The following is a 14,721-nucleotide window of genomic DNA, read 5'->3' as shown; positions in this document are numbered from 1 at the left end:
CTGTTCAGCATTGTTAAGTAAAGTAGCTTAATATCCCCCTCTCTCCTAGATACCCTGAGTTTCTTTAAATAATACTTGTATTGTATATTTTCTAAATGTTCCAAAGTCTTGGAAATAGATTGTTTCTTGAAGTTGTGTTTGAAAAAGCCTCCTCTGCCCCCTTCCCCCCAAAACAAAACAATGAACTATTACAAAATTTAGGAGACATCAATATGTCGTCTTTAAAAATACCACTTTATTTGGTCTAAATAACTGAAAGCTCCTTTTGTCTCTCAAAGGTTTATTTGAAGGAGGTTGTATCTATAGGAGAGGGTTTAACGTAGTGAGCTACCTCATTTACTTAGATGTGTTCTCAGTACAAGTTCCTGCTCTTTGTATGTGGATCATGGCAAACTAACAAAAGTTCAGACTTTGGTTCAGCAGTCTTTAGTTCCTCTAGTGTATTTCAGTGTTAGTAACTATATAGGAAGTTATGATCCCAACACAGAGGTGCACACACAGGGGCAAGTGATGGCAACTAAAACACAAAAAACATTAGTTAAAATCCTGCTGTTATAATATTGGTGTTAACTTAGACTTTAGTCATAATGTAAAAAGCTTTCTGGGAAAAGCTTATGGCTGTGTGAGGGAAGGAAATAAGGTTCAAAGTCTTGGAAAGATGGATGTCATTTGTAAGATTAGTTAAAGACTGAATCATCAACAATTCGAATATAACTAGCAATTTACATGTTGAAATGCTACTGTGATTTTATATTTTGCATGGGTTAATAGAAACTAGCAGTCATGTAAATAACTGTTCTAAAGACTTGTTTTGAGAGGTACAATTTAGGATAAGCTTACTGATTGTGTGTGTAGAGTTGTTCACAAAAAAATACCAAAGCATGGCCCAATGGAAAGGTCTCCTCTGTGCCCTTACAAGATGTACTTGTGATGTCAGTGGGGTTTTTTTGGGGATTTTTTGTTTATCTCAGGAGCTCTCTGTAGTCAGAGACATTACACAGTCATAATTTCTACTTGCATGCAACTTGCTTATTGAGCTCTACATGATCAGTACCGTTTCTGTACTCAAGAGTTTAGGTGTTTGTTAATCTCTAGTTTTGGATTTTGTGTTTTCTATTTTTTCATTCTGTCAATTCCTATTACAACATTTTTGATGCAATCAGAAATACGGTTTAGTTTTGCTCTTTGTTCTCCAAGCTACTGCTTTTACCTCAATGTTCCACTTAATGTCTGGCACTTCTATCAGGACTGTTGGTTGTGCAGCTTTACAGTGCCTGATGTGTGTCTCACTGAAATCCAGGTATTGTGCTTCCATGGACTTTTCAGAGTACCAGTTCAGTACATCCTGTTTTTTTTTTACTACAGTACTACAATAGAACAGCTTTTACTGTGATACGTCAAAGAATTTGCATGCTCTGTGAAACAGCAGAACTTTTGTTACTGGTTTCTGTGCTGCACTTGCAGTTGATGCAAAACTTTCTCTGCCATGACGGTGCTTGCATTTCAGCAATCTCTTTTACCTCTTTTCTTTGAGAGAAATATTCCATATTCTTGGCATCATGTTAACTAACTGACAAACAGTGAGATAACAAAGTAAGTAGTTGTTAATGCAGTGTTTATAATTTATAGAGTACCTGCAAGTTTTTCAAAATTATGGCCTTTGGCTGGTTTACTTACAGTAATTTCTCCGTTACAAGCCGCACCATTTTGACTAAAATTTTGGTCCGAACCCAGAAGTGCGGCTTATAATCAGGTGCGGCTTATATACAGACAAAGAACAAAAAGTTGCTGTTTTAGTTTGGAGGACAAGTGTCTGCTGAGAAAGGCAGAACTTCTCTTTGAAATGGAGAATGTAAACCTCCTCCCTCCAAATTATTATAATTTTGAAATCAAGGAGCTTTCAGGCAAAGATATCGGAATTAGGAATAACAGTTCTTTGCTAGGGAAATTAAAATAGAAATACAGTACTACAAAGAAACAAACTCTAAACCCTGACAAAGTCAGAGTACAACCTGACACCCCGTCAGGCAGGGTGTTGGTAGCAGTCCCATTCAATGGTGGTTGCATCCTCCTGCAGTGACAGATGTGATTCAATTGGAGCAGTGCTCCTGTAGAAGGTGCAGTTTCTCTCCAGAGGTCCAGTGGTGATGTGGAGAAATCCATTTTTCCTCTGGAGTCCAGTGGAGAAAGGGGCTCCCTTAGTGTCCCAAAACCTCCATTTTTATCTTGGTAAGAAATGTTGGGCTCTTCCCCCTGGCTGGAGCAAGTTCCAATGGGATGCAGTAATTTTATCAGTCCCACAGTGGGACTCAATGGGCCATTAGCAGAAAATGACTCGCTGGAGGAAGGATGGGTTGTGAAAAGATAAAGAACAATGCCCTGCCTGGTTTCAGTGGATGGCCCATTAGCAGAGTATTTCCTTCAGAGATAAGGATCACTGCCCCCACCCTCAACAGATGGTGATGGAATAGATACCTTTTACCACACTCTGTATTGTAACCCAAGACAGTTGCTGACACCCAGACGTGCGGCTTATAATCAGGTGCAGCTTGTAATCGTGAAATTACTTAAGAATATGATAACAAACAATGAAAGTAGTTACCTCTCCACTGAGATGCTGAAGTTCTACAGCGGTGATTTATGTGCAGTTACCAAATTGTAGGTTCCTAAACCTGGAAGAGAATTTTCAGTACCTGTTACTGAGTAAATAGGCATTATTCTTGCTTTTCTGACAGAGGGAGGGCCGCAATTGCTTTGAGTGCTTTCTGTTTAAATGGGGAAAAAACAGTTGGGAAGGTAAAAATGTGCTAGTTGCTTTTCACTGTAGGCAGGAAATATTGTGATGAGTATTGCAGAATTTAAAAAATAGAGAACTTGGAAACACTGAGGAAAAAGTTATTAACTATAAAATAACTTTCATAAAAACACATCTGTTTAAAAACCTTTTGTGCTCAGTGTCTTATCCAGTTTATTCTTTATTTAGAAATTGGCTGAAACAGGGAGTTAAGTATTTTAGGAAGTAATTTAAGCTTAAGATGTTTGTACTTCCTATTTTGCAGACTTTATATTAAAACAAATAGGGAACTCAGAAATGTTGATTATTAAAAAATGAAGTGGTTTATAGAGTAAGACAGATTCTATTATTTTTTAACATATCATATTATGGTGAGTTGGTATTTAGATAACTGCTGACTGTAGGATAGGAAACAAATACTATAATGCTGAACTTAGTGCCTCAAGATCTGCCTGACATAGTGTGCCAAAAAGCAACTTCTTTTCATTTTGTGGTGCAGTTCTGTACCTATGTGGAAGGGTGGAGATTTAAGTGGATTGGCAGAAGAGTCAGGATTAGTAATGGCAACACAGGATGCCTTTAATGCTTGATCAACGTTGTCATCAGCTGGTGGTGAAAGCATTTCAGGAATACAGTACTTTCTCTGGTTACTATTGAGTTTACAAGAAAAAGTGCTGAGGTAGGTTCTTCAATATCCTGACTTCTACTGATGCTTACTAAAATTAAGAGCTAAGTAGGCTTAAGATACTTTGAAATCGAAGTAACAAATTGTGTGGTGAAGTATTTCATACTAGTGCAGGTGTGGATTGACGGTATTGTAGGCTGGAGTCCTTTACTTATGAAAACGGAATTGATACATGCTTAAGACTGAGGTTTCTCATCTTCCCTTGCCAGTGTCAGATGTCTACATTGGGTTTATAGTGACCTTGTCCACAGGTGGTATTTGTCCCTGATGTTTGACCCTCATGGTAAGCATCCCCAGAAAAATTGCAGATTTTCTTTTCTAACAAACCATAAGTGGATTACTCTTTTATTTTTCTTTTTTTCTTGAGTGCTACTTGATCAATAAACATAGTAAGGTGCTGGTGTGTGATCAGAACTTACATATTTTCAGATGGGTATTACAGGCAATAAATACTACAAAGGGAAATGCTTGGGAAGATACTAATGATGATACAACCTTCATTAGTACTTTCTAGATGGAGCTGTTATTTCAGAAGAAAATGAATTTTATTCTGGAACAATTAATGTTAAATTATGGGATTCTTAATTGGAAGTATTTCTAGCCAGGAATATGTTTTGATACTTTGTTTTGTAGTACCTGCTATCTTTGTAGTATCTGATGTCTTCTGGCAAGTATTTCCACTGAATTTTGCAGTAGAAAGTCCTGTCTAATCACTTGAAAGAAATTAAAATTGTTAGCACATGCTGTATTTGTACTGTACATCATCAAGTTCCCACAACACTTCTTTTAAATCTTGTATGCTTCAACCTGTTTTGCATGTGGACTGCAGTCCCTTTGACTAGAAGTGGAAGCTAACAGCAACTTGCTTAAAAATAAAAAAGTCAGTTCCTTGCTAATAAGTGGTTTAAGAGTAGGAAAACAAGATGGTATAATTAACCTACTTTGAGTCTCTACTGACATGATATTAACTATATTAGCAAATGAATAAAAAACAAAGCTCATAGATATGTCTACATAGATTAAACCTGCATTTTTTCTCCCTCTGGGACAGGTTGCTGCTGTAGTTTAATTCTTATTGTTCATACAGGCTTTGTTTAGGGAAACCTGTATCTTAGAGCTTTCAAACCCTTTTTTCTGTTTTTTTTTTTTTTTTTAACTTTCTCCTATAAATTTCAGAGAAGTAATCAGATGAACTTTGCTTTTAAAAACTAAAATAAACAGTGGGGATTTTAAGATATAAATGGATTTTTCCAGCTAATTGTAGACTTTAATCAACTGTTATTATGTTATATACTTAGTGCTGTTAGCATGCTGATAACACATGAAACTGGAGTTTGACTTCCTTCAAGAAGTTTCTAAAATGCTTCTCTGCTGAGCCTGATTTCAGCACTACCAATACTTCTACCTAGTCACCACAGCATCATTCCCAGGAATAACTGGCTTTTTAATGCCAACATTTTATAGCTTTCATTGTAAAGGACCAGAGACAGTTGTTGCCCTTAAGATATATATTTTTTTTTTTAACCCCAATGCAATTTGTTAAAACCCTATAATAAACAATAATTTTGCCATCCATGAAATAATTACTGTTCATTAGCAGGCAAGATGTTGGAATTAGCTACTGTGAAATTCAACATGGAGTTTGTCTGTTGTGTGGACTCTTGTCTGTCAAATGCTGCTATGGAACCTTTTGAGTTTAGTTGAGTTAACAGGCAGGCCCTGCAGTTTTTTGTGGGCTTTTTTTATATAGAGTATGTCCATATGGTAGATACGAAGCTGTGGGACATCAAAAGTTGATTTTCCATTTAGTGTATAAATAGCAAGAGTTAAACAAAATTGGATGAATAGCTGGGTTAAGCATATGGCATATGTTCAAATCTGTTATCCCATTCTTGAAAGTTCACTCTCTTCTTGTGATCAGAGGACAATAGAATGAATCAAGAAAATTTTCTAAATATGGTGTCGTGGGTTTAACATTGGCCAAAGTAATTAATCAGTTTGCTGAACGTTTAAATTATATTACAGTCACTGCTTTTACAGCAGTTAATGAGATTGTACAGTGATTTTACTCATATTTGCAACTCATTTAATATTTAGGCTTTTTTGTTTGTATTCAACAGTCTTCAGAACATCCCAGCATTTACACGGGATTTCTGTACATCCACAGGGTCAGTAGGTATATGGTGTAAACTGAGCTGGAAGTGGCATTGGGAAATTCCATCCTTGCTCCTAATTTCAGCGGGGTATGTCTTGTTAAGTACAGTATCAACCTTAAGACATCTGATTTCCTTGTTCATTGCAAGCTTTTTAGTTTAGTGTCTCCTGGTCAAACTGTCTCAGCTATCAGCATGAGGAGTGTCTGGAAGGCTTGCCAAGTGACAGGCATCTTGCAATTCTAAGGAGCATTCTTGGAAAATCTGTGTGACCATACCTTATTTCCATGTTGCAACCTCCTTGGAGCACATGGTTGATACCACTGGAGTGTAGGCACATAGTACTACTGTACTCAGACTATGCATAGGTTCATTGAGCAGTCCACCTGCTTGGTTTTGGGGATTGAAGATCCGTAGTGATGCTGCTTATTCTGTCACTTAAAGCTTGCCCAGTCCTACAAGTTCTCTTGTTTTTCCTCTTCTACACCTACAAATTGTATTCCCTGTTGTTAACCCATTACTATGCATACTGTATTGTTACTGACCAACATAAGGATCCTGATGCCTGTATTCTTCAGGATTTTGACGTTTTTCTTTTCAGAAAGCAGCTGCTCTATAGTATTACTTGGTCTTTGCTGTATTTTGAGGCTAGAGGGAACTGAGGTGTAGCATGGTAGTAGCACCATACTGCAACTCTGAGAAGGTGTGTGCTGAAGTAATACTGCTCTTCAAATTGTTTTCAAATAACGTGCCTGCTGCCTGGAATGAGTTAGGAGAGCAGTCATGTGCTTATGAGTGAGACCACTGTATCATGGGATGCACTAAAAGCTTACAAGAAAGAGCAGCATTCAGGGAGATAAGAAAGAATCTTGCCCTGGCACTGGAGCAGAACAGGCAGAAAAGCAGCTAGATCAAGATAACTGTCTTGAAACAGATTGCTTTTTCTCTATTACCATGCTCTTTCTTTAGGCTTGTCATTCATGCTCAAGTTTTCATCAAAACCATGTCAATCACTGTGTCTCACTTCTAAAATCAAGGATTAGCGATTTCCCACCCCACTTCTTACAGAAAGTAGTAACTCTTTGTATCTTACTGTTCCCTTTAGTTGCTGGAAACAATTTCTGTCTTTAAGTATAGGAAGAATGCATTCCAAAGGAAATTGTTCACCTGGAAACAAATACATAGTATTTGTACAAATAGTAATGTTAATGCATAGTGGTCTGAGTATATGTTGATTAGCCATTTGTGACCTATAACTAAATAATAAATCTCAGTGTATATACTTTAAAGGATCTGATATGCCCAGCAGTGATAAAATAGAATTATAGAATTCCTGTCAATCCATGAAATTCTTACTTGTGCTTTTTGTGTCATATGGGCTACTACATGCATTGCAATGAATGAAGTTTGTTATGGAAATAAAATGATGGTTGAAAATATCATTACTTAGGGGAAAAATACAGGGACAGTACTTGCATGTGTGAAGAGGATCAGGATTAAATTAAAGTATCTGCTTCTATATGATAGGTTTTCTCTAAGATTTTAGAAAGGTGCTTGCGTCACTCTGTAAATGAGGTCTCAAACCAGTGTTTAGAAGGAAAAATTATGCATTCAGTCTTTTGTTCGGAGATTTAGGCTTCTTAAGTCAGAGAGTTTTTACTTTTATTATGGGTAGGTTATTTAGGATTGCATTCACGGAGGTCTTGCCAAATATTGGAACCTTAACTTGGATAGTGAAGATATTTTTCTTCCTCAGATTCTCCATATTTGTTAGACTTGAATTGTGTAGTGAATTCTTTTTACACATCTGCACTTTAAGGTACTACTTTCTATTACTATGTAAAATCCTTGAGATGTCAATACAGGAAATTTTACCTGAACTAACTTTAAAACATCAAGATCTGTTTCCTTAGTCTTGAGTTTAGAGTTTATCTTTCCTTCACCACTGTTAGCTACATTTTTCTTTGCTTTTACAGAGCTGCTCTTTTCTTTGTGTTGGTTTCCTAGGTATTAGTGGGCAAGAGCACTGTGATGAACCACACAATGCACATCCACCTTTTCTCTTTGGCTGTACCACAGCCTTTGTCTGTGATTTGTAAGGCTATATGTCATGCTCCCTTACTTATGGAACCATGCCTACTGAAAATATATACAGTGCAAATACCCCCTATGTAAAAAGTGTTGTCATGTCAGTGGTATGCTGCAAGTGTACCTTTCTCCTGTATTGCTTTCTTTCTTGGATCTTAACAGAGTTCTGGGGCATGAGTTCTATCATAGAGTGTACCTCTGGTTGCCCTTTTCTCACAGAGGTTTCTCAGTTTAGACAAATGAGCTGTAGCTCTTCTCCATGAGGAGGGGAATGAACTGTAGCTCTTCTCCATGCTTCTTGAGAATTGCAAAATATCCTGAGTTGGAGGGGATCCACAAGGACCATCAGTTTCAGTTCCTGGCTCTGCACAGGTCAGTCCCACCAGTCAGCCTTGAGATGCAAGTGATACCTAGCTCTAAACCTAGAAACTGAGAATAGTCTCTCTGTCTCTTTAGTTTGCTTGCTCGTGAGCAACCCTGGGGAAAAAAGGCCCATCAGTACAAGGCTGAGATTGGTCCATAGATTACAAATTGAACACTCCTGAACTACATCAGATGCAGATAAGAGAGTAACAGTGTGAGCTTATAAATGCTGACTTTTTGATCTATGTTGTGAAGTTACTTGAGATTAAAATACTTTTGTAGTTTGCCTGTGTGATCTCATCTTTGGCTTTATATTCTTTATACTCTGTTTACCAAATATTTATTGTACTAAGTAGAATTACAAAGAAATTATATATTTTGATGAGAAACCTGGGAGCAGTGTTCTCCTAAAATCAATGTCACGTTTGAACCAGTGAACTATTGGATTTTTAAGTTTTGTATTAAACGTTTCTAAATTGTTATTATAAGGTGTAATAATCTCAATAGTTTTTCTTTGACTGTGTGTAATAAGATCTTGCTAAAAGCTAAGGTGGAACAGATTGCCTGGGGAAGTTTTGGATGTACCATCCCTGAAGGTGTTCAAGGCCAGGTTGAATGCAGCTCTGAGCAACCTGGTCTAGTTGATGTTGCTGCCCATAGCAGAGGGTTGGAATGGAACTAGGTGATCTTCAGGGTCCTCTTCCAACCTTAACCATTCAAGGATGGTTCTATGATGGTGACAACATCAGCAATACCTACTGACAAGTTCTAATGACTTTGAGAACGATGCCTTCCTTTTTCCATCTAGTCTTGCCTTTAGCTCATGATGCCTTAAGATAAAACTATTTAAGATGAGCAGCGAACTGTAAGTCTAAATATGAGAGCAAGAAGTTTCTGAAATCAGTCTTTCTAATTGTCAGATGCATTAGAATTATGTAAGCTGTCACGCAAAACTCTTTGGAAGACAATGTGTAAGGAAAATAGTTGGCAGGAAAATTAAATAAATTTTTGCTTTACTTACTCAAGTCTGTCTTCTAAAATATTCTTAACCTGAAAGATTAGAGATACACAAGTAGGTAAAAATGGATGTGCTCCATCTATATTGCTGTTTGAATTTACTTAATGATTTCTCGATATGTGTTCACAGACTCACAGGTAAGTGAGGTTGGAAAGGACCTCTGCAGGTCATGGGTTCAGCTCCTGTCTACTCAGGCAAAGACACCTAAACCACATTGCCCAGAACCATGTTCAGGCAGCTTTTGAGTATCTCCAAGGATGGAGACTCTACAGCTACTGTCTGGGCAACTTCTGCCAGTGCTCAATTACCTTCACAGTGGAAAAGTGTTTTCTGACCTTTCAGTTTGTACCCATTGCTTCCGCTCCTGGCACTGGGCACCACTGAAAAGAGTCTGGCTTTGTGCTCTTTGCACCCCCTTCAGGTATTTATGTACATTGGTAAGCTCCCCACTGAGCCTTCTCTAGATTCAACTATCACAGATCTCTCTTCCTTCTCTCATCAGCCCTGTAGTTATCTTCCTGAACCTTTTCTGGACTCTGCAGTGTGTTCATACATCTTGTGTACTGGGGAGCCCATACCTGGACACACACAACACTCCAGGCAAGTCCTCACCACTGCTGATGGAAGGAGCAGGATCGCCTCCCTCTACCTGCTGGCAGCACTCCTGCCAATGCAGCCTAGGATAACCAGTAATCTTTGCTGCTAGGGCACTTGCTGGCTGATGCTGATCTTCATGTCCAGCAGCTTTCCAGCTGCTCATTCTGGGATTGTGCCTGATCTGAGTGGTGCCTGGGGCTGTTCTTCCCCAGGTACAGGTCTTTGCACTTGCCCTTGTTGAACTTGATGAGGTGCCTGTCAGCCCATTTCTCCAGCCTGTTGAGGTCTCTGGCACAGCTGTTGGAAATACCTGTCAGTCTTTCCTGTTTTGTGTCATCTGCAGACTTAGTAAGGGTCTGTTTGTTCACCAGGTGATTAATGAAGGTGCTGAACAGAATGGGACCTGGTGTTGATCCCTGAAGTACACTGTTACATACTCACCTCCAGCTGGATTTCATGGTCTTGATCACCACCTTCTAGGTGTGGCCATGTAGCCAGTTTCCAGTCCACATCACAATCTGGTCAGCCAGTCCATCCTTCATCAGCTTCTCTGTGGGTATTGTGTAAGGGCCAGTGTCAACAGACAGTACCCGTTTGCTCTCCCATCCCAGTGAAGCCAGTTGTTTCATTGTAGAAGGCTCCTGGGACACTCAGGCAGGATTTTCTCGTTGTGAATCTGAGCTCACCCTTCCTGGGCACCTTCACATTTATTCCATCACCTTCCCAGGGGTTCAGAGATTATCAGAGCCTTGAAATTTCATTAATGGATAATTAACTTTGTCATCTTATTGTGGGTAGTGGACAAACAGAGCAAGTACATCCAAAAGCAGAATTACTACAGTATTAAACTTTTGGAATTAAATTACATAAATCTCGTTTTGGTAGAGTCTGGGATGTAATGGAGTCTTAGGTAAAGAAAAATCCCGTTTTGTTTGGAAACCTCTGTCAATGTTATAAACTCAGTAGAAGCACGGTAATGAAATACTACTGTAGTGTGTTTGTTACATGTTTGGCTAAGGTGTCTTTAGAGCACAATGGGTGCCACTAATGAAAGGCAAGTAATAGTTCCTGTGCTTGTGCACAGGGTCTACTCTGATGCAGGAGTTTATGTGTAATTTACAAGTATGTACACACATTTATTTTTAAAAAGAAGCATAAAATATTATAGCTTTAAAAAGGATAAGATTATATTTTACACACCCATGCTTCCATGTATATATTTATAAGCTTATTTATGTCTCACCCTTCTCTAAAAGGGGAAAATCACTGTATTAGTCTTTCTCAGTCTTTGTGCTTCTTCTGAAGGAAGAAACTAAGTTTTTTACCTTTACATCAGACAAAGCTCTGCTAGGAAGGTTGTCATGCCCTTCTATTAACATTTGTGATGCTGTGAGTGTACTTCAGTCACATCCGAGTTGTACAACCATAATGCTGTACACTGCTTACATGTTTTTTCCCAAGCATCTGTACTCTGCCCACATCACACACAGCTTTGGAATTGTAGCCATTAATTTTCATGTCCTTTAAGGTTAGCTAAAACTTTAAAATACATCTTGCTATTCTAATAAAACCTCTGCAGCGCTTGGACCATGTTTAAAAAGTTATTTTTAATAGTGTAGAAAGTGAGAACTATTTCTTGTATCCTCTTCTGACAGATACAGCACGTGTCACTTGGATTTTGTGTTCATATTTCTTATACAACCAGCCTTGGGTGAACATAATGGAAGGACAGGCAGCAATCTAGGATGACAGGAATTCAGGAAGACAGTGAAAACTAAAGGATTGTGGTTTTGACAGGCATCTTCTGAATCTTGCTGAAGTAATGTAAGATCTTACTGCCTCTGAAAGAGATGGTAACTAACTTTTGCCAACTGTTTCTCTATTCTAAGTAGATGCTACCATTTCCCTAGCAGGGTAGCAGAGCACTAGTCACAGAATCTCAGAGCAGCCCAGCTTGGAAGGGACCTCAAAAGATGATCTGGTCCAACTTTTCTTGGGAAAGGGGACCCTAGATGAGACTTTCTTGTGCCCTGTCCAGCTGTATGTTGAAAACCTCCAGCAATGGGAGCTGTACCATGTCCCTTGGTGAGATTGTTCCAATAATTGATTGTTTTCATACAAGTTCTAGCTGCACAGTGACTTCATAGTATCTACCTGCACCTTCTGTGGTGACCGAAGTGCTACACTGGAGTGGGAGAGGGAGAAAGAGCAAGAGTTCCCTTGTGCTGCCCTGACGGTGGCAGGAGGCTGGATCAGACATCTGTGGGCAGTGTTAGCTGAAACTATTGACAAACAGATGCTGGGAGGGCCATTGTCAGTGCCCTCAAAACTCTTCTACAGTTTTCTCAATTTAGGGAACAAAACCACAGCCCATGAGTTACAGTAGTTAAAATAACTTCCACTGTTTCGTGGTTTAATTTTATGTGCAGTTTCATTGTTTGTTTTTATTAGCAATATAGTATATAAGGAAACAGACTCCCCATTGAACATCACCTTGGTTTTTCAACCAAGGGGCTTTATTATACTTGCTTCCAGATAGGTTGTTCTTGGTTTTTGTTTTTTCCTTAAAGATCATAGAATAGTTTGGGTTGGAAGGGATCTTTTAAAGGTCCTCTAGTCCAAACCCCCTGCAATGAGCGGGGATAACTGAAACTGAATATTCCATTTGACATTGAATGGTTCCAGGGATAGGGCATCTACTGTTTCTGTGGGCAATCTGTGCCAGTGTTTCACCATGCTCATTATAAAAAAAATTCCTTTAATCTGATGTTGAGATGTAAAGGTTTCTATTATTTTTACAACTGTTGAGGAAGTTGCTTTAATGAAAGAATAATAGATTGCTAAAAACGTGTATTCACTTATTTTACCAGTATATTTAAAACTGTAGAAGGTGTTGTTAGGAATTTTTGTCATCTTTGTGTAACTGAGTTGCTGAAAGTGTAACATTTAGTTTCTGCAGAGTAAAACTGGTATGTACCTTCACTTGGGATTGCTTTACAGTCTGATATTTCTAAGTGGCAGCTATTGTCCTTCCCCTTGTAGTGTAGTGTCTGAGTTTTTTGCTGCTTTTTATTACACAGTCAGTTGCTTATTACTGACTCTCTTTAAATAAGATTAAAGTCTTGCATGTGATTTTTGTGGTTTGTTTGTAAGGTGACAGGGTAACTTAGTGGTAGGTAGTGGTAATCCTCTGTTTGGAAAAAGACAGGAAGTAATCTGAGTATCTTGTTTGAGTGTGTGTATATATATAAAATTTTTCAGTATAGACTTGTTTTAGGAAGATCTTGGAATAACTGTGTCAAATAAGACCCAATTTACTTTTGTGTTTTAAAGACAACAGGTTGTTTCAGTTGTGCAGTTAATAGCAGGTCATTAGTTTTCAAGAATTGTGCCAACTATAATGTTGGGAGAATAAAACATGATAATCACTGTTGATGTTTTGCTTTTAGGTGCTTGAATATTTTATATTTGCTGACTTAGTGACACTTCAAATTTTCTTTTTTTTGTGTAGATAGATATATATGTGTATACACACACACATGTGTATTAAGGCAAATATTAAGGATGCTTTTTTCCCATTTATCTTTCTGATTTATTTTTTTAACTCTGTGATGCAACAGTACAATTGTTTTGAAGCAAAACTCCTTACCAACTGCATAGTGGGTGCTGTAGGTGGAATTGTGGCAATAGTTTGCTTAGTGAACTGTATTTAAACTTACCAAAAAGTAAAACTCCTCTGTTGTAAATCACTTGATATGGGTAGGATTATTGTTGAAAAAAATTGGCAAAACTAATAGGTAGATTAATTCCTTAATCTCTTGATAAGCTATCACTTCAGCAAAAGCTTATTTATTACTGCCTCAAAGTATCCAGTTGCATGACTTTATCATCAGTTCTATTACTTTATCTAATAAAGTGTGAAAGGATAAAGATGAAGTCTTTGTGAGTTCCCAGCACTTGTTGTGAATTAACATAAGTGATTTTTCAGTATAGGAAAGCAGAACATAAGCATATATTTAAAACTGAACATATGTTGGAATACTTTCCCTTTCTGGGTCTTGGTTATTTGCTTATTGCTTTTTTATTTTTCTTTTTTTTCCCCCCTTTGTTAATCTACTGAATTATCACAAGAACTGACATTTTCCTTTCCAAATGGGTGCTGTTCAAAACAAGGTGCAGAGAAGTTTAAAAAAAAGGCTAGCTGAGACTCCCCACAAGCCAAGAACTCCTAACATGGTTGCTTTAGTGTTCTCTCTTGTCCATATGGTAGGATGGAAAATGTGTTTAATGTCTGGTAATTAAGGAAGTCAGATGGAAAAAAAAATAAATCTAAAGGTACTTGTTACTTACTTAGTGTTTGCTAAACAAAGCAGCAAAGCTGTCATTCATCATTTTAAGATTAATTGCAAGTTGATGCAGTAATAATTTTGTTTCTATACAAAGCTTTAAATCACTGGCATAATTAAAACAGGGCTGAATTTGGAAAACAGATTTATATAAGTAGCTTATTAAAATTAGTTTTAATTATAAGAATTCAATATATGTTGTCTATTATCTACTTTTTTTTCTATCTAAAAAAAATGCTATCATATAATTCATACCATAAACTTTAGTCTAATCAGGATTAGCCCTTTGGATTCTTCAAGGAAATTTGTGTTTCTGCTGTGCTGCTGATGCTCGGTAACTTTGGGGAAGAAAACATTGGGAAAGATGCGAGTTCTACAGAGAAATTATTTTTATTATGTAACAAGAAAAGTGGGAAGCAAAGCATGTCACAAGACAACTGGAGAAGTTTTGTTATTAAAAAAATAAAGCTCAACACAAAGTAACCCTGGAGCACTGACTATGTACTATCGTGTTTGGCTTGTAGATGTCAAACTGATGTAAACTGTGTTCATGTTGTTTGAGAAAATACCTGTTTATAATGACCATGGAAGCAACAGATCTACATAAAAATTGGAATCAGGAAAAGAAAAGTTTTACCCAATTTCTGCTCTCCCCACTTAACATTTTTGCCTTGTCT

The 14,721-nt window shown here is 37.7% G+C and overlaps 1 protein-coding gene across 2 annotated transcripts in view; it reads left to right on the top strand.

Moving 5' to 3' along the window:
* ARMC1 (armadillo repeat containing 1) overlaps window positions 1–14,721 on the top strand; it is a 35,093-nt gene that overhangs the window by 13,433 nt on the left and 6,939 nt on the right. The gene's annotated exons all lie outside the window — the stretch shown is intronic.

The sequence above is a fragment of the Catharus ustulatus genome, chromosome 1 (assembly GCF_009819885.2).
Source record: "Catharus ustulatus isolate bCatUst1 chromosome 1, bCatUst1.pri.v2, whole genome shotgun sequence".
NCBI lineage: Eukaryota > Metazoa > Chordata > Aves > Passeriformes > Turdidae > Catharus > Catharus ustulatus.
This window is presented reverse-complemented; position numbering and strand designations above follow the sequence as displayed.